The sequence below is a fragment of the Mauremys mutica genome, chromosome 11 (genome assembly GCF_020497125.1).
Source record: "Mauremys mutica isolate MM-2020 ecotype Southern chromosome 11, ASM2049712v1, whole genome shotgun sequence".
Classification (NCBI taxonomy): domain Eukaryota; kingdom Metazoa; phylum Chordata; order Testudines; family Geoemydidae; genus Mauremys; species Mauremys mutica.
In genome coordinates, this window is record NC_059082.1 from 70,162,075 (window position 1) to 70,169,372 (window position 7,298).

Consider the following 7,298-nt stretch of genomic DNA (forward strand, 5'->3'; position numbering starts at 1 on the left):
ATTTACATGTTAGCACCACACAAGAATTATTTGTCCTGAGCACAGTCAACTCCGAAGGAATTTCCTACATTGGCCTGGGGACAGTATTTAAGGTACGTATACGGGATTGTTTTAAATAAAATCTTAAGGTACATGAAAGTGATTAAGAATAAAAATTTAACGAGAGTATATTTGGACTTCTATACAGTTTGTTTATTTTTAAAACAGAACCTAAGAACAGCCATACTGGGTCAGACCAAAGGTCTATCTAGCCCAGTATCCTGTCTTCTGACAGTGGCCAATGCCAGATGCCCTAGAGGGAATGACCAGAACAGGTAATCATCAAGTGATCCATCCCCTGTCGCCCATTCCCAGCTTCTGGCTAACAGAGGCTATGGATACCCTCTCTGCCCATCCCAGCTAATAGCCATTGATGGACCTATCCTCCATGAATTTATCTAGTTCTTTTTTTGGTAAGTAAAGGAGAAACTAATATTAAACTACCTGCAAAGGACTGATTTCCAAGTTCTGCTTTCTGTATTACTGTTAGCAGCATAAGGAATACAACCTCTGACTCTTTAGAAGTTAGCAAAATCACCTTCAATAGCTACACCAGAAATATAGAACCCTTGAGTGCCTGAACTCAGGTTATAACCAATAACAAAGTCTTTTAGTTCTCCTTTAGAAGGATTTGTTTGGTTGGTTGGTTGTTTTTGTGTTTTTTTAATAGCTTGAGACAGCACAGGCATTCTGATAGTAGCTTGGCACTTAAAAAAAAGCAGCTTTCACTTCATCTTTGAATTCATTAGATGATTGTTCACTTTTGAAAAATTAAAATGTACCAACCATACTAGCCACACTCTTTATTAATGCACAGAAGGCATAAACAACATACAATTTCAGATACAGATAGTTATATATGAAGCTTGGATACTTTATGCATTTTTATCTTCAGCATTTCTAAAGCATCTATTACAGTAGTGTCTAAATACTGAACAAGCATACTGTGAGGCCTTCTTCTATTGAAAATTCTGTAATGCAAACATTTAATATTCAGCTTGGGAATAGTACCACTGTATACAATTACCCACAAACTAAAGGAGGTTTGGATTCAAACTTGTTTGCTTGAACCCATCACTAGAAGACAAACACACATTCTTGATTTTTTTATAGTAATCTCTAATGTTTGTCTGAAGAGACTGGCCTTTTCCCCTCCCCACAAGGCTAACAAAGGGTCAGACTGAGGCTTAGATACATGAAAGCAAAAAGAAATTAGATTGTAAAAGCTAGGAAATCCAGAGTAAAAATTGCTGCTCATCCACTTTTGTGCACAAATTAAAAAAACAGAATCTGTGTATCACACACTCCTGTTGAGCTCTGTTTAATATTTATGGCCAATGACACATGAACAGCAGCATGACAGCCTTAGCTATCAATTTGCTCACTTTTTCAGCTTAACTGTTTAGCTATAATGGAAAAACTGACAGAAGTTCAATAGTAGCACTACTGGTTACTATAAAGTTTGCCTGCTCTAAAGCACATATTACAGAAGTGATGGTGCTATTTAGAACTATTCTGTGAAATGTTGGTAAAGTATCACAGCTAGGCCCCTACCAAATTCAGGGTCCATTTTGGTCAATTTCACAGTCATGGGATTTTAAAAATTGTAAATGTCATGATTTCACCTATTTAAATCTGAAATTTTACGGTGTTGTAATTGTAGGGGTCCTGACCCAAAAAGGAGCTGTGAGGGGGTCGCAAGGTTATTGTAGGGGGGTTGCGGTACTGCTACCCTTACTTCTTCGCTGCTGCTGGAGAGCAGCAGCTGCTGGCTGGGAGCCCAGCTCTGAAGGCAGAGCTGCCCCCAGCAGCGCACAGAAGTAAGGATGACATGGTATGATATTGCCACCCTTACTTCTGCGCTGCTGCTGCCTGCAGAGCTGGGCCTCAGTCAGCAGCCATCACTCTAGGGCCCCCTAGCTCTGAAGGCAGCAGCGCAGAAGTAAGGGTGGCATGGTATGGTATTGCCACGTTACTTCTGCACTGCTACTGGTGGAGCACTGCCTTCAGAGCTGGGCACCCAGGCAACAGACACCGCTTTCCGACCACCCAGCTCTGAAGGCAGCACAGAAGTAACAGTGGCAATACTGTGACCCCCCTGCGACTCCCTTTTGGGTTAGGACCCCCAATTTGAGAAACGCTGATTTCCCTTGTGAAATCTGTAGAGGATAGGGCAAAAGCACACAAAAGACAAGATTTCACAGTCCATGATGCCACGGTCACAGCCATGAATTTGATAGGGCCCTAATCATAGCTCATGCTTTAATCTAGTCTGACTTCCCTACATTTTGTTCAGTTCTCTGCAGTATTCCTACAAATGGCCAAAGAGTTCTTGACTATATCTGAGCAAGAGTGCCTCAAGCACCATTCTTCCACTGCCCAAATGCTCCCATTAAAGAAAACTTTTCTAATATCTACCCTAATTTTTTCCTTCAAGATATCAGTTCTTCTTCCATCACTTCCACAATTAAACAAGTCTCTAAATAATTCCCATTCATGTATCTATCTTGAAGGCATTTATAGACAACATGAGTATGTTGGATTCTCTATTCTACAGAAGCGTAGCTCCCTCAGACTCTCTTCAGGTCTTAGCCTCCAGTTCTTGGATCACTTTTATTGCCCTGGTTTGTAATTCTTCTATCATATTTGAACTGTGAAGTTCAGAACCTCACACAGAATGTCAAGCGAGAGGTATATAAGGCTATACAAATACCTCTCCTGTTCTACGGGTGATCCTTTACGTAGGCATAACACCACATACTGGTTATATTTGCCATGGCATCAGAGCTGCAATTTCATATTTGGTTTTCCAACTATCATCCTCCCTAGTGCTCTCAGACTCTCTGAATAATGGAGTTGCCACTGCTAAGCAGTTCCCAAGACACTATGTCATGGCAGGATGAAGTTACAGTAGATGTCAGCTAAAGGATTATAGTTAGCACTCTTGGGTTTACTGACCTTAATTTGTAACTATTTAACATTCTAGCATTATAAGTATTTGACTCTTCTGAGACTTCTAGACAAGATAAGACGACTCTTGTCTGCCAAGATAACTCAGTTGTATAGAAGGCTGCCTAGCATTTGTACACACTCTTCAAGAGAACTAGTATATTCAGTTTACTAGGATCTGTTTAGAGGGTAAATTGCAGTTGGCTCTTTGCCAGAAGCCAGCACATGCTAACCTAGTTACTATGCAATTACCATTGTTTCAAGTTGAGTTACTGTGTCATTACTGCAGAATAACCTACAGTCAAGTATACAATTAATCCTTGTCACTAGTGAAGATAATCCACAAAACATTAAAGCCATTTAAGATAGTGTTTGAAAAAACTGCTAGACACCCAACAGCCAGAGGACAAAGCCTGCCAGTCGGGGCAAATAAAGATGAAGGAGACCGAAAGATAAGAGGCAACCCCTTAATGAGAAACCCAGCTGCACAGAAGGCGGCAGGTTTTGGGATTCCTAGCGGGCTTGCTACAGGGCTCCTTTGTATGCAATGGCTAGTAAGTCTCTAATAAGAAGGCCTCAATGCAGTGCCTGCAGGCGCCATGGCGCCCGCCGGGGCGTCTAAATGCGCCCACGTACTGGCCAGCAGACAAGCATCCACCAAAATGCCGCCGACAAGCAGTGTCATCCAGAGGCATCGACGCCAAAATGCTGCTGATTTTCGGCAACATTTTGGCAGCAACGCCTCTCGATGACGCTGCTGGTCAGCGGCGATGCCTATTGACGTTGCCACTTGTCGGTGGCATTTCAGCAGATGCTCGTCTGCCGCCACGGTCCTCCATGGCTCGTCTGGCACCCACCAGATGAAAAAGGTTGGGGACCACTGTTCTAATATGTCTAAAGTATATTCCATCATCCCATCAGGATCCAGGATAGGAAAGTTCTTTCCTCAGCCTTAGTTTTTGGAGTGGGAAGAATCTCCGTTACTCTAACAATTCCCAGCCTCCACTTTTGTATCCTTCCATCCCAGCCAACAAAAACATACTTAAATATTTCTAGACTACTCATTACAACAGTACCAAAATGCCTAATAGACAGGCTCAATTGTTTCTGCTGTTTGTACTTTTTACAAACACAGCAGAATGAAAGTGTGTCAGTTTCACCACTACCCACAGGGTTTTCAATAATAGTAGTGACACTAACCAATACCTCCCACATCAACAACAGCGAAAACCACCAAGACTGCTGGAACGTGGGGCAACAGAGGCACTGACATTGTTTGCAGAGTCCAGAAGACAGCACTGGACCAGTTTACACTGGATTCACTTTTGGAATGTTATATTCACAGCTATAGAGGCTAAGATTCTTTTTAAAGTGATAACTCAGAATATTACTTTCCCATCTATCCTCCCCATCCATACACATATTCATGGAACACAAGGTACAGGATTCTATCTATCTCCTACATAGGGCTGCAAGGAAGAAGCAGGCAGAGTTCTCTTCATTACCCTCACTGACATATATAGAAAAGAGGTCAGAACGTGGGCCTTTGAATTTGAAGCCTGTCAGAGAGTCTGGCAGCCTCTATCCTTTGGACAGTGCTCCTCCCAGCAATCTTTTTTCCAGGCTTACAGAAGAAGCTGCCCTAGATTTTGTTGCCCAAATCACCCTTTCATCCTGTTATTGATACTGTTGCCCTCCTTCCTGTTAAATGCTTAAGATCATAGCACTGAAGTGCTATTACAAAAATTTATAAAAGCCAACGAGTTATAGAAACTACTGCTATGATCACAGACTGAACACATCAGCCAAGTTTATCAGGAACAAGGCAACACTCATCTAAGAGCTAAAGCAAATCACTGCATTCTGAAGGCCAAACCAAACCCCATTTCTGGGATCTAGGGGCAAATTAGCAATCATACAGGTTATCAGTCTCAAGACTAAAGGAATCACAAGAGCATCAAATTGAGCTGTCAAGGAGTATTACTGCTACGAGTACACCCTTAGTATCTCAGAAATCTTTAAACAAATTGATGAATGCTGAGCTCTATCTCATCATTGGCTATTATGAAATAATTAAAATTAAAAAAATACTGTATATCCCGAACCCTCCAACAAGTTTCTAACACCAGTTGCACTGGAATTAAACCGAGTTTATCAACACAAATCAAGAACTCTACCACCTCTGCAGCTCCTTCCCTTCCACCTGTGCTAATACTGATACTTAGTTGCATACTGCATGTTGCCTTTAATCTGAGGAGCTATAAAAGCTCTTCACAGACCATTAATTAAGCCTTACAGCACACTTGTGAGGCAGTTTTTTTTTAAACAAATAAGAAAACAGAGCCAAGAACAGATCTCATGACTCCCAGCCCTATGTTTTAGCCAAGAGACCATCCTTCTGCTCCTGATAAGTACCTGGAAAGTGAGTGATCAGAGACCCAGCAAAGTCTTTATTAGAGTTCAGGCACACTCCAAGAAGCACAAATGTTCAACATTACTTCTTTCCACTGTTAGTCCAAGTCAAATATTAACAACAACTACTAGCCACATATTATATGTTTAACTAGATACTAGAAATTTGTATTTAGAAAAGGTATCTTCTGACCATTCTAGTCAACTGCTTCCCCAAATTTAGAGGCAGAATAAGTAGTTTACACTGGAACAATCCTGAAGTTGAAAGGTTGATCACAAGAATATTAGGAGCCTTCAGAAAATATAGTACTGGCTTAACCTGATGTTCTTCCTTAAGAGCCAAATATCAAGTATTGGAATGTGGTACTCTCTAGCAACTGTGAGGTTAAAAAAAAACAAAACAAAAAAAACAACAACAAAACCATTGTTACAACCCATACCACTGCCTAAAAGGTGGAATAATTAATTTAGAAAAATGTTCTGAAAAACAGGCAAATTGCCACAGAAATCAAAGGTATCCATGTATTTTATAAAACATAGCATTAATCGTTTTAGCTATGCTGCGTAAAGAAATCCAAGTATTCCTTTCAATAATCATAGTAGGAAAGAAATAGTCTTTCGAATTAATGTTTGCTTCAACATTGTTTACCCAAGTTACTCCCAAATTGTTATTAATATTACTTATAATAATGTCTATATAACCTAAACAATATGAGTGATTAGGGCTCATTTGCCGCTTCCATGGTCAATATAAATACACACATGATGTATATGGGACTCTAAAAACCTGGCTGGGTGAGGTCAGCATTTTCAAATAATGGAAACAAGAATAACTTCACCCACACATACTTTCTGAAACATACTATGAACGCATATATATACACACACATCATTTAGCATTAGATTATTGCTAAATATTTCTAAAAGAATACCTTTGTGGAGTGTGTTTATGAGCCAGCTGGTGGCCACCCTTCACCCTAAAAGTGGTTGTATTTCAATAACGATGTTGATAATTTATAGAAAGACATTTTAGCATCTTTGTACATAGCACCACAAACAAAATATGATCATCACTTCAACAGATACTATGAGTTAATCACTAATCCCCTTGGGGCCAGGGAACTAAACTTCTCTTAAGCTACTTAAATGGCCTTCAAGTAGGAAGATCATATAAATAAAAGAGGTGAAAAAAAGCACACTGGACTGGAACGTTAGATTACAGCACCACATTTCCTAGGTATGAAACAAAACTAAATCCTCGCACCCTTTACTTAACATACATTAATACCGTGGGGTTCTCTCTATCACCCCAGGTCCTGATAACCTCCAATAGCGCCAGAGGAAGTGTCTGTTTCTGTTTAAGGTCTAACCCTGAAACCGCTGTACCCTATACCTCTAAGAGGGGGATGTGGTGGGGAGAAGGAGATAGGCAGAGGAACTATTTTTAATCAGAGCGCTAGCGGTAGTTATTGTTTCAGGGACTTTAGGATACAGGACCCTAGAAACCACCCCCATTCAGATGGCAAAGGGACAGACACAGACCCACCCTCTCCCCACCGCGGTCCATCGTTAAGAGCTACAGATACACCCCCCCCCCACACACACACACACACATCCCTGTAAGAGGAACAGAGATCCCACAACTTCCCCCCACTCTCCCACTCGGGGGGAAGGGCAGAGACCCCACAGCCTCCCCACGTCTGGGGACAGAGCAATGGGCAAAGACCCTCCCCCACACAGGGGGCTGGAGAGCCTGGTTCCTGAACTGGGGCACTTAGGGATGATTCCGGTGGATGATGCTTCTTCCCAGCCCTATTATCTCCTTCCCCCAACCCCATACAGCCCACCTACCCCTCCCGGCCCCCACAGCCCAGCACAGGCAAAGCCTCCCTAAAACG

The 7,298-nt window shown here is 41.6% G+C and overlaps 1 protein-coding gene across 3 annotated transcripts in view; it reads right to left on the reverse strand.

The window, feature by feature from the left end:
- The window catches only part of DCUN1D3 (defective in cullin neddylation 1 domain containing 3), a 33,172-nt gene that overhangs the window by 25,639 nt on the left and 235 nt on the right, over window positions 1-7,298 (reverse strand). The window contains exon 1 of one of the 3 annotated variants that reach the window (XM_044979986.1): window positions 7,252-7,286. The exons of 1 other annotated variant lie outside the window; for it this stretch is intronic. The gene's annotated coding sequence lies outside the window, so the exon portion shown is untranslated. Of the gene's footprint in view, window positions 1-6,332; window positions 6,437-7,251; window positions 7,287-7,298 lie in introns of those variants that run through there. One more of the 3 variants, XM_044979985.1, reaches the window with a different exon arrangement.